Genomic DNA, 15,489 nt, shown 5'->3' with positions numbered 1-15,489 from the left:
GCTGCACCTACGGCGCTTGGACGAACTGCTCGTGGGATCGGCGAGGAGGAGCAGGCCGAACGACTACTCGGCATCGACACGCATCATCGACTCTACTTCCGCTACGGTTCTGCGCGTCCAGTGGTAATCTCGTGATCCATTATCTACAGCATTGATCCGGGCGGAATCGGTAGAATTTTTATTTTGTGCTAGCGTAGCCTACCGCGTTCCCCAACAGTGGGGCAGCTCAAGGCCGCCCAAGATGCCAGCTCGTTCCTTCAGGGTGAGTTCGACATGGCACGACAGGAACTTGGCTAGTCGACGACGACAACACCAAGAAGGCGTCCGAGATCGGCAGGCTGAAGTCCGAGTGCCGTGAACACAAGCTGTAGGCCTAGGAGGCTCGCGGTGCATGCACCGAGCTGCAGGCCCGCAGGACAGGGGAGGTGGCCTGGCTGAAGAAGCTGGCGGACTCAGCGGTGGAGGCGCTGCAGGGGTTCGACATCCCGGTGGCTTCCTTCGACAGGGCGAACATGGGCAGCTTCACCTCCTTCTTCGTAGACTTCGTCGGCCGACTGAGCGGCCTGCAGAACTGCGTTACGGCCTTCGGGGACCGGCAAGCCGGCCTTGCAGCCGAGCAGATCAATGGGCAAATTCTCACCCGGGTCCGCTCCGCTCACCCCGACTTCCCGTTCGAGTCGGTCTTCGACGCCTGGGCGGACGAGGAAGAGGCCAAGACCCACAGGGAAGCAGTGCAGGGCGTTGTGGACGAGATGGTGGCGCGGATGCAGGGCAAGGTCGATGAAGCCGAAGCCACTGACGAGGAGGTTGCCGGAGAAACCCCGATGCCGAGGATGGACCTGACACCGACTCAGTCGCCCTGGGAGCACCTCCTACATGATTGCTTGTTTTTTTTTTCATGCAAGTGGCTGTAACATCCCAATTTTTCCAAACTTTGCATCATCCATTTGCACTCATGAGCATCATACCATTTATGCACTTTGAGCACCTTTAAACCAAAGATTTAAATTTTAAAACCTTTTATTAAGCCTTTTACCCTTTTAAATTTTTACCTTGCATCTTTTGGAATTTTTAAAACAATAGAAAGGGGTTTAATGCAATAAGATGAGCTACCCCATAATTTTTGGAATTTATTTTGGAGTTGAAAAAAACTATTTTCTTTTTAAATATTATTGCACTAGAGGCAATTATATAAGCAAAACTATTTTTAATAATTTACTTTTGGAAGAAATCAAGCCAGATGCTATGGCATTAAAGGCTATGATTTTACAAATTTTCTGGAATTTATTTGAGTCCATTTGGAGTTCAAAATCAAAACTTATAAAGGAAAAACAGAAAAAGAAAAGGAGAAAAGAAAAGAACAAAAAAAAAGGGAAACGGACCGGCCCGGCCAAATCTCAATCCCGCGCGCGCACCCGCGAGCCGGCCCGGCGAGCCCCGCCCGCCGTCGCCCGCAGCCCACGGCCGCTGACGGGTGGGCCCCCCCCTGTCAGTCTTCTTCTTCCTCCGGCCGCGAATCTAGCGAGCGCAGCCTTTACTTTCGTCTTCAATTCGGGATTTAGGGCGCGACATTACACCACCCCTCTCGTGTCACTATAAAGAGCCCCTCCTCCTCTCTCTTTTCCCCCGCACCCCCCTCACTCCACCCGCGTCCACGTCGAGCAATTTCTCGCCGGAGTTTGCCTCGGCCGCCAGTTTTCTTCGCTCGCCGTCGACTCCATGGTGAGCCTCGGTCCAAATGACCATGCTCTTCTTCTTCCTCTCGTCCTTGCGCAAATTTTGACACGAACTGTTTGTTGTTTGGTGCACCATAGCCCTTGGGAGCTACCCGCCCGAGCTCGCCGCCGCCGCCGCCGCGTCCCCGAGGAAATAGGCATTGACCTCGTCGTCTTCGGAGCACGCTGATCCCGTCACGGTCTTTGCCTCGCCGCGCCGCCCTCGCCGCCGTCTTCCCCGACTCCCAGAGACCGCCCGCGACGCCCCGACGCCACCGCCCGTGCCGCCGCCGCCGCCGGACCACCTCGCCGGAACCCTAGCCAAGCCGGAGGTGAGCCCGAAATTAGAACTACTTAATCAAAGGGGTATCCTTCGATCTCACCCGTTCATCACGTTTTAAGTGAGATCGGACGACCATCTTTTCTTTGGTCCCCGAACCGGTACGGACAAATCATGTGACGACACGTGTCATGTAAATAAAATGTAAAATTGTTCCCGGACGAAATAAATGGTAAAATTGCAGAAAAACACCCGGAACTTCAAACATTCATAACTTTTGAACCGTTTGGCCAAATTTGATGAACTGCACCTTTTTGGAATCCTCATGGCATGTAGAATATTTTGGCACAATTAGTTTTCAGTTTGAGCAACTGAAATAGGACCAAGTGACAGAATGCTTAACTATGAACGTTATCACTTAAAAATTGATTTAAAACTAATTTTGGATGATTTATCCACTCTTAAAATTTCTTTGATGCAGCCTATATACAGTGGAATCAGGAGAAAAATTGTTTGGTATAAGAAAAATGGATGTATCACAAAAGTAAGATTTATCTAGCTTAAAATGGATTAAATTGGATTTGTTTAATGTTTTCTTTTTTTCTACAGCATGAACATGATCCTAAAAATTCATCACATGGATTAAATCACGAAACGAGTTATTTGTGACAGAAACCAAATTTAGGAGTACATCATGTGCATGGCATCATGGCATATTTTATTTGATTGCTTGTATGTCTTGTATGGTAGTTTATTTTGCTATATGTTTGATTGTTAGATTGTTCAGAGTGCGAACTCTGTCCTTGCGAAGAGTGTGAGAACAGCAACAACTTTGGACAAGGCAAGTTCATCTTGATCATGAATCACCTATTATCGCACTTGTTTTAATCCTTTATGCATTAGTATTGTTTGTAGAATTGCATTAGGATTAAATTATCGTATTTATGCTAGCTATATTGTCCTAGTAGAATAGATTTTCCTTGCCGTCATATCCCCACCAATATCCATCGTTAGTAGTTATGCTTAGCTGTGCTATGTAAATATGCGTGGGAGGGAACCACTTTCATTCTAGAAATATTGTTGATGTAAATGTTATTTTTGAAGTATGGCTAAAAGCAACTACTAATGAACCATCCTGGGTGGGCAGCTTTGAGTATTATGGTTGTACGCGACGTCAGGTCCATTTCTATGGGGCCCGCTGAGTCGTCTCTCCGTGGATTCGGGAGCGTCCATGGTCGTCTCTCCCGAGGGTTCGGTGAGCGCCTGCGTCGCAAATGTGGAACGCGACCCGGGGTAACCAGAGGCTGAATTGGGTTCCTATTTAATTGCTTCCAGTACAACCACATATTATATGGGATCTGGCGAGAATAGAGTATGTTGTATGAACCTAGACCCAAAGAATTGTAATGGTGTAGCAGTGTAGGTGGAGCGTGATTCTCCCGTGGTCTAGGAAATTACTTCTGAAAATCTCGTAATCGACGCCGTTGCTACTCTACCCTAAGGACAGCAAGGGATTAACCCGTCGGTTTCTTGTGGGGAATGTGTACAACCTCTCGACAGTGTCAAAACTAAGTACTTAGCCGTGTCCCCGGTTATGGACGGATTATGAGCAGTTGGATATGGAAACTAAGTAAGGTCTCACTCATTCAAATTTCTAAATAAAACGAATGGTTTAATCTTGGGTTAGGAGCATTGATATGTTTACTCAATGTCGTTAGTTTTAATAGGAGCATCGGTGCGGGGATGGCGGAGTTGCCGTTTCCCCGGCAGGCGGCACCTCCTGCGGGGTGACCGCGGGATCCGCGTCCCCGGCCTGGACGGCCCGGGGCGCGCTGCCGAGCTTCGCCCCGGTAGCAACGACGGGCGCCGCCACCGTTGCGTCCGCCGCGGGGGAGCTGGGCGCAGGAGCCCCTTCCAGCTCCTCCCTCGTCCCTGCGTCCTCGGCGTCAGAGCCGAGGTCAACCACCACCGCGCCCGCTCCCGTTGTGAGCACGGTCGGGACTGCGACAAAGAATGAAGTTAGAATTCAGAAATAAGGTGGGTCGCCCAGCGATAAACACAAGGGGGCTTTGAGTGAATACCTTGTGGGGCCGCCGAACTTGCGGGAAGAGCTTCCTCCCCTCCCGGACTGGCCGCTGTCGCCGGGCCGCCTGCCGCGGGCTGGATTTCGCCTGCGAGTTTAGAAAGCGGCACAGTTGCAGGTAAGCGGATGGGATTAACATATGCCATGGGATGAGGGAGGGGATCGGTACCTGCTGCCGGCTCCTCCTCTACTGGAATTGGGTTGGCAGTGGGCGCAATGGTGGTGCCGCCGGCCCCTGTGACGGCTGGGTCGGTGTGCAGCCGGTTCAGACGCGCATCCTCTTGCTCGGCGCGGCAGGTGGCGAGTCGGCTCTCCCCCTCTTGCCGGCTCCCGACAGGGTGCCGTCCTTCAGGGGGTTGAGCTTGAACTCGAAGCCCGGAAGAGCCCCCGCTTTGGCGGGGCCGTGGGCGCCCGGGGGATTGCTGCAACCCTGGGCATCGCAGAGGCCGCCGCGGCGCTAGCGGCCACTGCGGAGGGGGCCGTCGCCACAGGCATGTCATCATCCTCCTCCTCCTCCTCGTCCGCCACGGGGATGACCACCTGGGTCCCGGCGACCTGGCTCGCCTCTTCGTCGGAGGATGGGACGTCGGGCCAGCTGACCTCCGACTCTCCCCCGCTCTCCTCGGGCACCCGCTTCCTGCGGGGTGCAGGCGGAGGGGAACGCGGGGTCCGAGCAGTGGAGTCGACCATTAGCCCCCACTCGTTGCAGGGCGGGTAGGCGGCGATGATATCGTGCAGCCCCGGAACGCTGGCGTGGAGGGAGAAGACCCCTAGTGGCAGCTCCGTGACGGGGACGTCCTCGCCGGTGATCCCCTTCACCCGCGCTTGGATGGCCTCCGGGTCCACGCCCCCGTGCTGGAGGCATGTCTTGTCCCCGGACCCCGTGTACATCCATGCGGGGCGGGAGCGAAGCTGTAGCGGCGCGATGCACCGGCTGATGTAGGCGCGCGCCACGTCGAGATCGGTGAGCCCTGCTAGCCGAAGAGCCTTGATCTTCGTGACAATGGGGAGGAGCTCGGCGTCGCGGTGGTAGCGGTTCCGCCAGGTGTCATTGGACACCGGCAGCTCGGTGGGCGTGGAGATGAACTCTTCGGGTTCCTTCACGCGGACCCAGCACCAGTCCGCCCGCCACTCCTTCTCTATCTTCTTCTCCGACCGGACGATGAACTCTGATTTCATCCGGTCGCGGGCGCGGAACACCACCCCCGATGACATCACCCCCGCTTGCTCGATGCGGGGGTAGAAGTAGTGCCGGAATAACGCCACTGACGGCATTACTCCGACGAACGCCTCGCAGAGGAATTGAAAGTCGGCAAGAATAAAGAGGGAGGTGGGGTGGAGCTGCGCCACCCGGAGCTGGTATGCCTCCATGAGCGCATGGAGGAACAGGGAGTCCGGAGGCACCAACCCGGCAAGGATGAAGCGCGCGAACACCCGGAAGTCCTTTTCCTGGTGGTCGGCGCCGGCGGGGAAAATGAGGGTCTCCCCGTACTCGTTGAAGCACGAGGCGACGGCGTGCCGGATTTTGTCCAGCGCCTCGCCGTTGTAGCTGGGCCGGAAGAAGGCGCACGAGGCCCTCAGCTCCCTCCTCTTTTGGTCCTTATCCGAGACAGGCTTCGGAGAAGCCGTCTCGCTCCTGCCGGTTGCAGTCCTCTTGGAGCCTTTCCCTTTCTTCAGAGCGGGGGGCGCCATGAGAGGTGTGGGTGAAAGCTGGCCGGAGGCAAGGGTGCGAGGAAGATTGGAGACGAAGGGGAAAAGCTGGGGGGCTAAGTGTTTGCTCCCTAGCGCAGCGATGGGGTCTTATAGCGCCCCGGCGCCGAGCAACGGTCCCGTCCGAACCCTGCGGGTGCGCTGGGATAATTACGCCCTAAGAGGGGATAACGCAAGGAGTAGCCTTAACTACCCGTGTTTAGTGGGGAGGTTAAGGCGGAAATCTCGCGCCCACTACTCTGCATGTAACAGCAGAGCCCCTGAAGCCGTGCATAAGCAGGGCCCCGAAGTGGCTCGGGACCCACGCGTCGGTTAAGGGCGTAGCCCGGCAACCGACCAGGGAAGGTTCTACTCGGGAACAGGCGTTGCCGGCCCACACCCGGGGGCAACTGTCGCACCAGTGGCACCCGGGGTACCACCGCTACATGACGCATGGGCCACCTCGCTTGCCCCCGGGAAGGATCGCACCCCGGGCAGCTCCGCACAAGCTGCCCGGCAGAGCTAGCTGAGCTGCGGGGGTTGCCTAGAAGGGCAGCAGGAGAAATCCCGCCTGGGGGCTTCCCGGGAAGTTTGCTTGCCGGGAGGGTGTTCCCGGGCGCAAGTGTCCATTACAAGTGTCCATTACGCACATGATTCGTCAGGACGAGGAGTGAAGTACATGCCAGCATTAAATGCTCCGACCAAAAGGGGATTCCCCCGTCCTTTCAGCCTACAGTGACCCGCCTGGGGTAAATTTCAGGCGCCTAGACCCCTAGTTGTAGGGCTACCTAGTCTACATGCAAGCTAGCACGCCGAGGGGGAGCTACCCTAACTCTCTGCTCGCATTTGTCACCCATGCACCGTGGCACCTGTGGCTTCCCCTTCAGTATAAAAGATGGACCCACGCCAACGGTCAAAAGGTTCAGTTCATTCAGATTCACGCTAGCACAGGCCAAAGATAGCAAGTAGTACTTAGCCAAAAAGAGAGCACCCAGGGGACTCTCCCCGACAACCTGTAAATCCGAGTTCACCGGCTAATAACAAACTCAGAAGCAGGACGTAGGGTTTTACACCTCAGGGTGGCCCGAACCTGGGTAAACGATCTCATGTACAATGTGCTCTTACGCTTCGCATTGGCCTCGCCGGCGACCGCCGGGGCGATCCCCGTCGCCCGCTGCCGAACCTCAAAGGGGGTGCCCAAGCATCCCCGGTGTCTGAGCCCCGTGCGACGACAGGCTTTATCGGTTATTTTGGTATCCTGGTATTTTGTTGGCCTTCTTATACGTATTTTAAGTGGGCCAGCCCACGGATCAACATGCCGTGTACAATGTATAAGCTTTCGTTTTAAAAACGGGCTGGCCTGCGTACATTCTGGCTTACATGTTCTGTATGGATGAACAAGAAGACGCTTTTATGTTCTTTGTAATTTTTTCGATTATTTGCGAACTTCATTTTCCAATAATAATAATCATAAAATGATAAATTTAAGAGTGTGAACGGTATGTATGAGCTTCGCCATGTAAAACTCAATGATCCAATGGGCCGTTAAACAGATTATATGGATCATTCGTTGTGGGTCGCAGAATTGTTGCATTCGTAGCCCAATTAGGCTGTCCTACTGGAAGTTCCGTTGTATAAATACCGCGTTGATTCTTCCGCACTCTCTAGCCATCCAAATCTCTTAAACAATCTCTACTATTCAGTTAGCTCAGTGAGCTTTCCAACAATGGCTACCGGAGTTAGTTCAAACTAGGTATCCATGGATGAACAGATGGACGATAGTGCAATGGAAACTCACATCGTTGAGCCTAAGTCTGTTGTGCAGTCCATGGTACCTTAATCGACTATCGCTTCGCATCTACAAAATCGAGTTGGGAAAACAGAAGATCTAGCGCCAGCGGCTTCAGAGTTGCATCTAGGCGTGAGCGCACCAGCACCGATGCCTGCGCCATCTCCAACGACGGAGACTATACCCAGACCTTCTCAGCATATGGCTACCATGCTGCGGTACTATCGCACTATCGATGGCGACAAGTTCGCAGCGTTGATGTTGGAGATAGGAGGGACGCATTCAACTGCTAAGGTACTTTCCCCGGCTCTCCCCCTTTATCTGTTGTTATGTAATAGGCGAGGTGTTAACGAGTACTTGTAAATCTAAGAATATTTGCTAAGTAGTCTTGTTTGGATGCAATATTTCCAATCGTTTGGATTTGCAAGTGGGTTCAGATAGTTTAGATCTGGATTTTTGCTTTAACAAATCTTGATTTTAACTAATCATTGTTTCGGATTTATTCACTAAAGCGATGTGCATGCCTAAAATTACTACATATATGAAAGATTTGTGAATTACTGAGGCGGTTTCTTTGCTGTTAGGGTTTTATATACCGATGAAATTCGATTTTTTTTTCTTTGCGATGACAGGTGTCCTGAAAACACTGTTACAAAATCTTCTTTTCCTTAGTACAGCGAAAACGTTTTTTCATTGTCAGAGGAATTTGTGTGTTGCATCTTTGTTCATTCGTTTAATATACCATCAGATCTATTTTTCTTTTGATAACAACATGATGTTTGCTTTCCTATGACTTCTCGGGCATGAGATCGCCTAGGGCACTAGATTTTGTGCATGCAAAGTCTGATTTTTGTGTTTGTTAAGCGACGATTTAATTTCTACGAATGGAATATGTGCTTTATATGTTTATAAACAATGACTTAGTTAATATTTTGGTTAAATCACTTTAGTTTGATTTGTCATGCATGTATGTGTTCCCATTGTACGTCTTTGGACATATACATGTCTTTCGTGTCTCAAGGATCATGATCGCTAAGAAACTAATAGAATATTTGGAGTTGTCCGTAGTCGGAGGGGGGTTTAACTAGGAGGGTGAGATGGTGAAGTCCTGGATAAAGGTGCAAGTCCCTCCAGTGGGTCCTAGCATCCCTGTTAGGATAGAAAAAATAGTCAGTGATCTTGCGTTAACACGCCTTCTTGCTGAAGAGAACCTCGGTGAGAAGATCATTGATATTTTCACAAGCAGGGCTCATATTGTCATTGACGATGTAAACTACGAGTTCTTAAAGAGCCTGCGATACTTCCATGCTTCCATGCACTTTCGAATAGGACATCTGCAGGCTGAAGCAAAGCGTTTGCAGGAAGAAAATAAGTTACTTTCGTCGTGCAACTGTAACATCCCAAAATTTTCTAATTTTGGAATATTAAATAAAATAATCATTTTAATTAAAATATTGGCTTTGGAGATATTTTGGTTGTGAAATTCTGAAGGATCTGCAGAGTTTTGGATTAAGGAAATTATTTGTGCAAGACACGAGGTGTCAGGATAGATCCTCTAAGGTTCATCAAGAATTATCTGAGATTGCAAGACCCCTGAAGAAAAAGAAAAAAAAAGTTTAATTGGACTGAATAATATGAAGCAGAATTTCATGAACTCAAGTTTGGGAGTAGTACCAAAGGATCCCTAGCCATCATGGAAGTAAAGTCGACCCTATTGGATGAAGTCATGGAAGCATATAACAAGGATACATGAAGATTTTCAAAGAATTACATGTAATATGGCAAAAGGAAGAGCTTTGGACTTCTCCGCGATGAACATGGAACCATTTGGATTGAAGGACGTGTTTCTGTACCTCGAGAACGAAGATCAGCAAGTCATCGATTTCATTACAGTTAAGACAACATACACTAGCGGTCAGTCAGATAAATTGGAGATGAGCAAAATTATTTGTCTTCATGGAGTGCCAAAGAAGATAGTATCGAATGATGGAACCTAGTTCACAATCAAGTTTGCAAACAATTGTATGAAGCTCTCGGCACTCGACTTCAGTTCAGTATTTCCATTCACCCAAGGACCGATGGCCATAACGGAATGATGAATTGGGCACTCGAAGATATTATCAGAAAGTTTGCACTTCAGGTTTGGATCCAATTGACTAGTCAGACCTTACACATCGTTTCTGTACAATAGTAGCCACCAGGCCAGCCTGCAGATGTCATGGATGATATCTCGAAGATTCTCTCCTCCACCATAGAGAACAAAATCCGAGACATGTATTGGAACAATTGACATATCGCCACAAATGGCCAAACCAAGGAAAAGGTTATCAAGAAGTTTATATACGGAGTTGTCTGTTAGAGTCTCAAGCAAAGCAAGAAGCCACTACACTCGTAGCTGCCCCGTGAACAAGAAACCCATCCAACCCTATTGAGACACACAAATAATAAGGAAATCGATTGAGAGACGAGTGAACATTCTTCTCTAGCCTCGTCGAATCTCGGGGACGAGATTCCTTTTAAGGGGGATAGTTTGTAACATCCCAAAATTTTCTAATTTTGGAATGTTAAATAAAATAATCATTTTAATTAAAATATTGGCTTTGGAGATATTTTGGTTGTGAAATTCTGAAGGATTTTGAATTTTTAGGACTTATTTAAATTTTCCACATCATGTTTGAATATTCAAGAAAATAGTGGATTAATATGACTATCCAAATTATGCAACATGGTTGGGATATTTATATTAGAAATGCTTTCCAACAATTATTCAAATGATAAAGAGAGGAAATAATATGACTTTCCCAATAATAAAGTTGGGAAAACATCTCTAGCCGTGCACTTGTGTTTAGTTCGTGTTTGAAATCAATTTAAAAGCTCATTGGACAATAGAAATATTTATTGGAGTTTCATTTGGTGTTTATTGAAATTTCAAAAGATATTTATAAACATTATTTTGGATAGAACTATTTTGATTAAAACCACATTGGATATTTTGATTTACTAACATTATCTTGAATTGTCCGGAGTTCATATGATATGTTCAAAAAGCTATATTTGAATTCCTATTATTTTTGTAATTAGGAAAAGGTTAGAAAAACCTAAACCTACCCTTGGGCCGAAGCCCATGACCTCCTCCCCTTCTACTCTCTATTTCGGTTGGTCCTTCCCAGCCCATGTTCCCCCTGGCCGCAGCCCACCCTCTCTTCTCTATCTTTCTTGTCCTTCTCCTTTTGGGCCGAACTTTTTCCTCCTGGCCCAACTCCACCTGAACGCCCCAGCCCAACGAGCCTTTCGCTTCGTCTTCCTCCCCTAGCACGAGCACAAGACGCCCAGGAACAGAACGCCACTGCCGCCAGTTGATCTCCCTTCGAGCTTCTAGATCCCGAGCGTTTTTCTTCAAATTAAGACCAGGAAATTAATCCCCATCCGTCCACTAACCGATTCAGTGAATGCATCATGAGTTTTGATCCTTTATTGCCCCGTGAAACCGATGCGCCCTGAATGCCGTCCGTCGGCATCCACCCGTCGATCTCCCTCCTCGGACTATAAAAGGAGACCCCTACCGCGTCATACTGTGTCCCTGGCCATCCGACCTCATTCTCCTGTTGAAAGTTTTGTCTCTAAAGCTCTGTACATCCCGTGCCATGGCCGTCTTCCTCCGCCGTCCGTCGCCTTCATTGTTGAAGGTGAGCTTGCTCCGAAGCTCCGTTCCTTGATTCCTTGTACCTGGAGACTCTTGTAATTCCCCTATGTCTATTTGACAAGGTTGTGCGATCCATGGATCCCGTTGGCCGCGTTTTCCCCGACGCCATGCCGGAACCACGGCCGGAGCTCCGCCGTTGCCGCCGTTTCGCGACGCCCCGAAGGCCAGAACCGACTCCCTGAACTTCAATGTGACCTCCCGGATTTCCTCCATGACATCATCGTCTCCTCCGACCAGTCGACCACTCCCACGCCGTGTCCCTCAACTCCGGCGAACTCCTATCCTCAGTGAGAAACTTTCAGCAGCAGCTGTATTGACTAGCTATCTCCCAGAGCTTGTATATGTCCAACGCGTAGACCATTTTAGTCGATTCTTTCTGAGTTATATAGACCATATCAATCTCTACACCTCACGTCACTTTGTATACCCCGTTCGTATTATCTTCAATCATGGATGTTTGTTGGAATTTGCTATTCACAGCATGTTCCATTTGGATTAGCCACCTTTCGAAATTTATATAGACTATTCTGTAGATCCCTTAGGATTCCAATCACCTGTAGATCATACACCAGATCTGTATCTACACCTTACATCACTTTTTGCCACTTTCATCTTCCCTAGAGCATCCTCTCTGGAATAGTGTATTCCCAGCACCTTTGTATTGATTAGGTATCTTCCAGAACCTTTATATTGTGAACCAAAGCTCCAAATTAGATGAATCCAGTGGCGTTTTGAAGATATCGTTACCCTCTACATTTCATATAATTAGGTCTCTATCGATTAGATCCATCTTCACCGGAAGATATTCATTTGAAGGTGCCTACTGTATTCTGTCAGTTCCTGCCAAGCCATCTTCGTCTGTCCTTAGCTACTGCACCTTTGATCCGTTTGAGATGATTCCAACCTCGAGCCCCTGGGGACGGACTCTCCTGTCGTGATAACAACGGAGCTCCTGCTGGTAGCCTGTAGCTCGCACAACAGCCCAGCATCGAATCTCCTCGATGAAGGTAAGGTCGTAAATCCTCTACGCGTGTTGGCTCTTGTCGTCGTACGCGCGTAGCCGAGGTGACCCATGCTTGAGCTCGAGGGCTGCATAGCTTCTTCCTCGTAGACGAGGGCAAACGGAGTTTAGCCCATCGCCCGACTTGGTGTGGTACGTATCAACCATAGCACGGGCTGGAGTTCTTCAACCCAGAGTTTCCCGTGGCCTTTGAGCTTGTCAAATGTTCTCATCTTGAGCCCCCGCAGTACCTCTGCGTTGGCGCGCTCCACTTGCCCGTTGCTCCTCAGATGAGCGACAGGAGCAAAGTGGATTTTAGTGCCCATGTCCTCGCAGTAAGCTTGGAGCACCGCACTAGTGAATTGTGTGCCATTATCGGTGATGATGCCGTTAGACACACCAAACCGGCACACATTGCCCTTGAAAAACTTGATGGCCACCTGTGCTGTCATAGCTCGGACAGGCTCCACCTCGATCCACTTCGAGAACTTGTCGATGGCCACAAGGAGGTACTCATAGCCGCCAACAGCTCTCGGCAACTTCCCGACGATGTCCCGCCCACGGACCGCGAACGGCCACGAGGACGGGATGACTTGCAGGGCTTGCGCTGGCTGGTTGCTCTTCTTGGCGTGGAACTGGCATGCTTCACAGGTCTTGACTAGTTGCTCGGCATCGGCTAAGGCTGTTGGCCAGCAGAAGCCGTGCCGGAATGCTTTCCTAGCGCCCTGGAGGCCACATGATGCGAACATGTGCCTCAATGGATATCCTCCAGCAGCGTGCGCTCTTCCTCCTGGGGCAAGCAGAGGAGCATAACTCCGTTAGGACACTTCCGGTAGAGATCCCCATCTACTAGAGCGTATGTCTTGGCTTGTCGGGCCACTCGTTCCGCGGCAACCTTTTTGGATAGCACATTTTGCAAAAAAAATTGCACAGTTTATCGATGCCTGCTACCTGGTCTAAAAGGCCCGTTGTTCTTCTCTTCTGTAACCCTTCTTATGGAAGTGAGACAGTTCTGTGATTTCTTTTCAACTCACTTATGTTTGGGCTTTAAATAGTAATTTTGGTTGTATGTGCCAAATATATTAATCAGTCAGTTCAGTGGCAAAACTGACCTTTAGATACGAAAAAAGGTCCAAAATAAGAAGAGAGTTTTCTGAACAAACATCAAGGAAAGATCCAATGTAACTTAGATAAGTACGTAAAAAAAACAATGCGCAACTTCCTTCGTGTACCATGTCCTACCCCCTGATTTACAAGAGAAATGGGTGACTCCTCTATCAATAATAACAACCTGGCTAAAACTACGTAGAATTTATTCGCACAACTTCGTCGTGTCAACCATTACGATATCTTTGCCCTCAAAGTAAGAACAGATCGTCCTCGACGTCACGGGTCAACCTAAAAAAGATGCCACCACGTATTTTACGAAAATAATCAACAAAATATGAATCATTCGGAATTTCACATAACGTATTTACTCACAGTTCAAAAGAAAAATTCCCTAAGATGCAAACAAATCGAATAGCCAATTCGCTATACCATATATATAGATACGAACACATCAGCGATATATATAAATTATATGAAACCTCATTGGATAGAAATTCACATAAGCTAAATTCACAAGAACATTTATGATATTCGAAAAAAGAAGATTTACAACATAGTAGCACCTGAAGGATCGAACTATAGATTACAAAGAGTTCAAACAACGATTTGAACATAAATGTAGACAAGTCACATGTCATCGTCCGACGAGAGTATAATAACGTCCTCAGATATGCCCAGTTGTGTTGCTGCGGCTAAACATACGTTGCTCCGCAACTTTTGCTTCCCGGATAATCTTTTCTGTGTGCGTTGTCGCTATCAAAACCCTGGTAACGACGTCATCAATCACCTCAGCTGTCGCCTGCTCGACTTCACTAGCCACGGCACCCGCTTCTAGAGCGCGGCGAATCGCATCGCTTTCTTCCTTCTTTGCAGCCGAAATAGCACGCTTAGTATGCCTGAGATCTTCTTCCGCAACGTCAATGGCCCGGCGGACACGAAGCGCAACATTACTGCCGCAGATATTGGCCTCACAGCAATCACACTGCAGAACTCTTGGTCTCGCAGGGGCTAAGTTCAGAGGTCGCCCGGCATCGCCGAAAGAGATCTGCAGCTCAGAAGATGAAAACTCACATGAATGAAGCAACGAACTTCCAAGTGACGACGACACGGAGAAAGCATCCGAAGAATCAGATACAACTCGAAAGGAATCGCCAGACGAGGACGACGAACATGAGGTATGAATCCGTCGAGCATCCCCGCGTATTGCAACCGATGGACAGCGACTCACGGTGCAAAGCGATAGTGTCACTGGAAGCCAGAATAAGGCAGGAACTCAGAAATCCCAACAAGAGAATTACGATGAGAAACCGGTTGCAGCATCCGTCTATTTATACTACAAAGGATAACTCGTGTACCCCTCAAATGAGATGACATCGTGGTAACGTGTCGACCTCTGCAAGTGCTATGTACAGCAGATTGAAACGTGTAAAGGACTCTCCGGAAACATACGTCACTGTTTACTTTATGACTTCTCGGACTCTTACCATCTCACCTTTAGTGATTTTGACCCGATCTTTTCGTTTCTTTTACTCCATTATGTGACCAAAGGATGCATGCACTTATAGTTACAGGATCAAAGTAACTACACGGGTGAATGAGCACCAGAGCAAGCCGCAGAGTCTATTGATCACATTCTTACATAAACCGACCACAACCACTTAGCTAATTTATGACAGGCCAGACACATGCAACTGATAACCACGCCACCGCTGCCCAGGAGAACAAACAGCATGTTCTACCAGAGGTCAGAAGAAAAAACAAAATTGATGGACACAGCACCAGTGACATGCTAACAACAACACAGAACTAATACGCAGTGATACAAGCACCTAGCACACACAGAAAGACACACCTCGATAATAAAACAAGATCGCACAACTGGCAAACTACCTATGGTAGTTCCAACTGCGACTCAGATTCACTGTGCCACACCGGTGCCCCTGGCTGCAGTGATAGCAGCCATGCCTTCATCGAAGCGCTCCTGTGTCCATGTGCCAAGCGAGTGCACACCAAAGAGAGTGTCACCAAGAGGATTGGGCTCTTCAGACACGTCAAGCGCATCACTACCATTCGAAGAAATGTCAAAACACACCTCATGAGCGGCCTTAATATCAGCTGAA

At 49.0% G+C, this 15,489-nt stretch overlaps 2 long non-coding RNA genes across 2 annotated transcripts; one reads left to right on the top strand and one right to left on the bottom strand.

Moving 5' to 3' along the window:
- The first annotated feature begins 10,886 nt into the window (after positions 1-10,886).
- Positions 10,887-11,732, top strand: LOC112269443. The gene is made up of 2 exons (XR_002961290.1): positions 10,887-11,242; positions 11,322-11,732. It is a non-coding gene; the product is annotated as an uncharacterized LOC112269443 (long non-coding RNA).
- A 2,205-nt stretch (positions 11,733-13,937) lies between these two features.
- On the bottom strand, positions 13,938-14,656 carry LOC112269444. The gene is made up of 2 exons (XR_002961291.1): positions 14,540-14,656; positions 13,938-14,414 (listed from the first exon to the last, which is right to left on the bottom strand). It is a non-coding gene; the product is annotated as an uncharacterized LOC112269444 (long non-coding RNA).
- Positions 14,657-15,489: the final 833 nt, after the last annotated feature.

The sequence above is a fragment of the Brachypodium distachyon genome, chromosome 5, assembly GCF_000005505.3.
Source record: "Brachypodium distachyon strain Bd21 chromosome 5, Brachypodium_distachyon_v3.0, whole genome shotgun sequence".
NCBI classification, from domain to species: Eukaryota; Viridiplantae; Streptophyta; class Magnoliopsida; order Poales; family Poaceae; genus Brachypodium; species Brachypodium distachyon.
The sequence above is the reverse complement of the archived record's forward strand: the minus strand, read 5'-3'. Positions and strand labels throughout refer to the sequence as shown.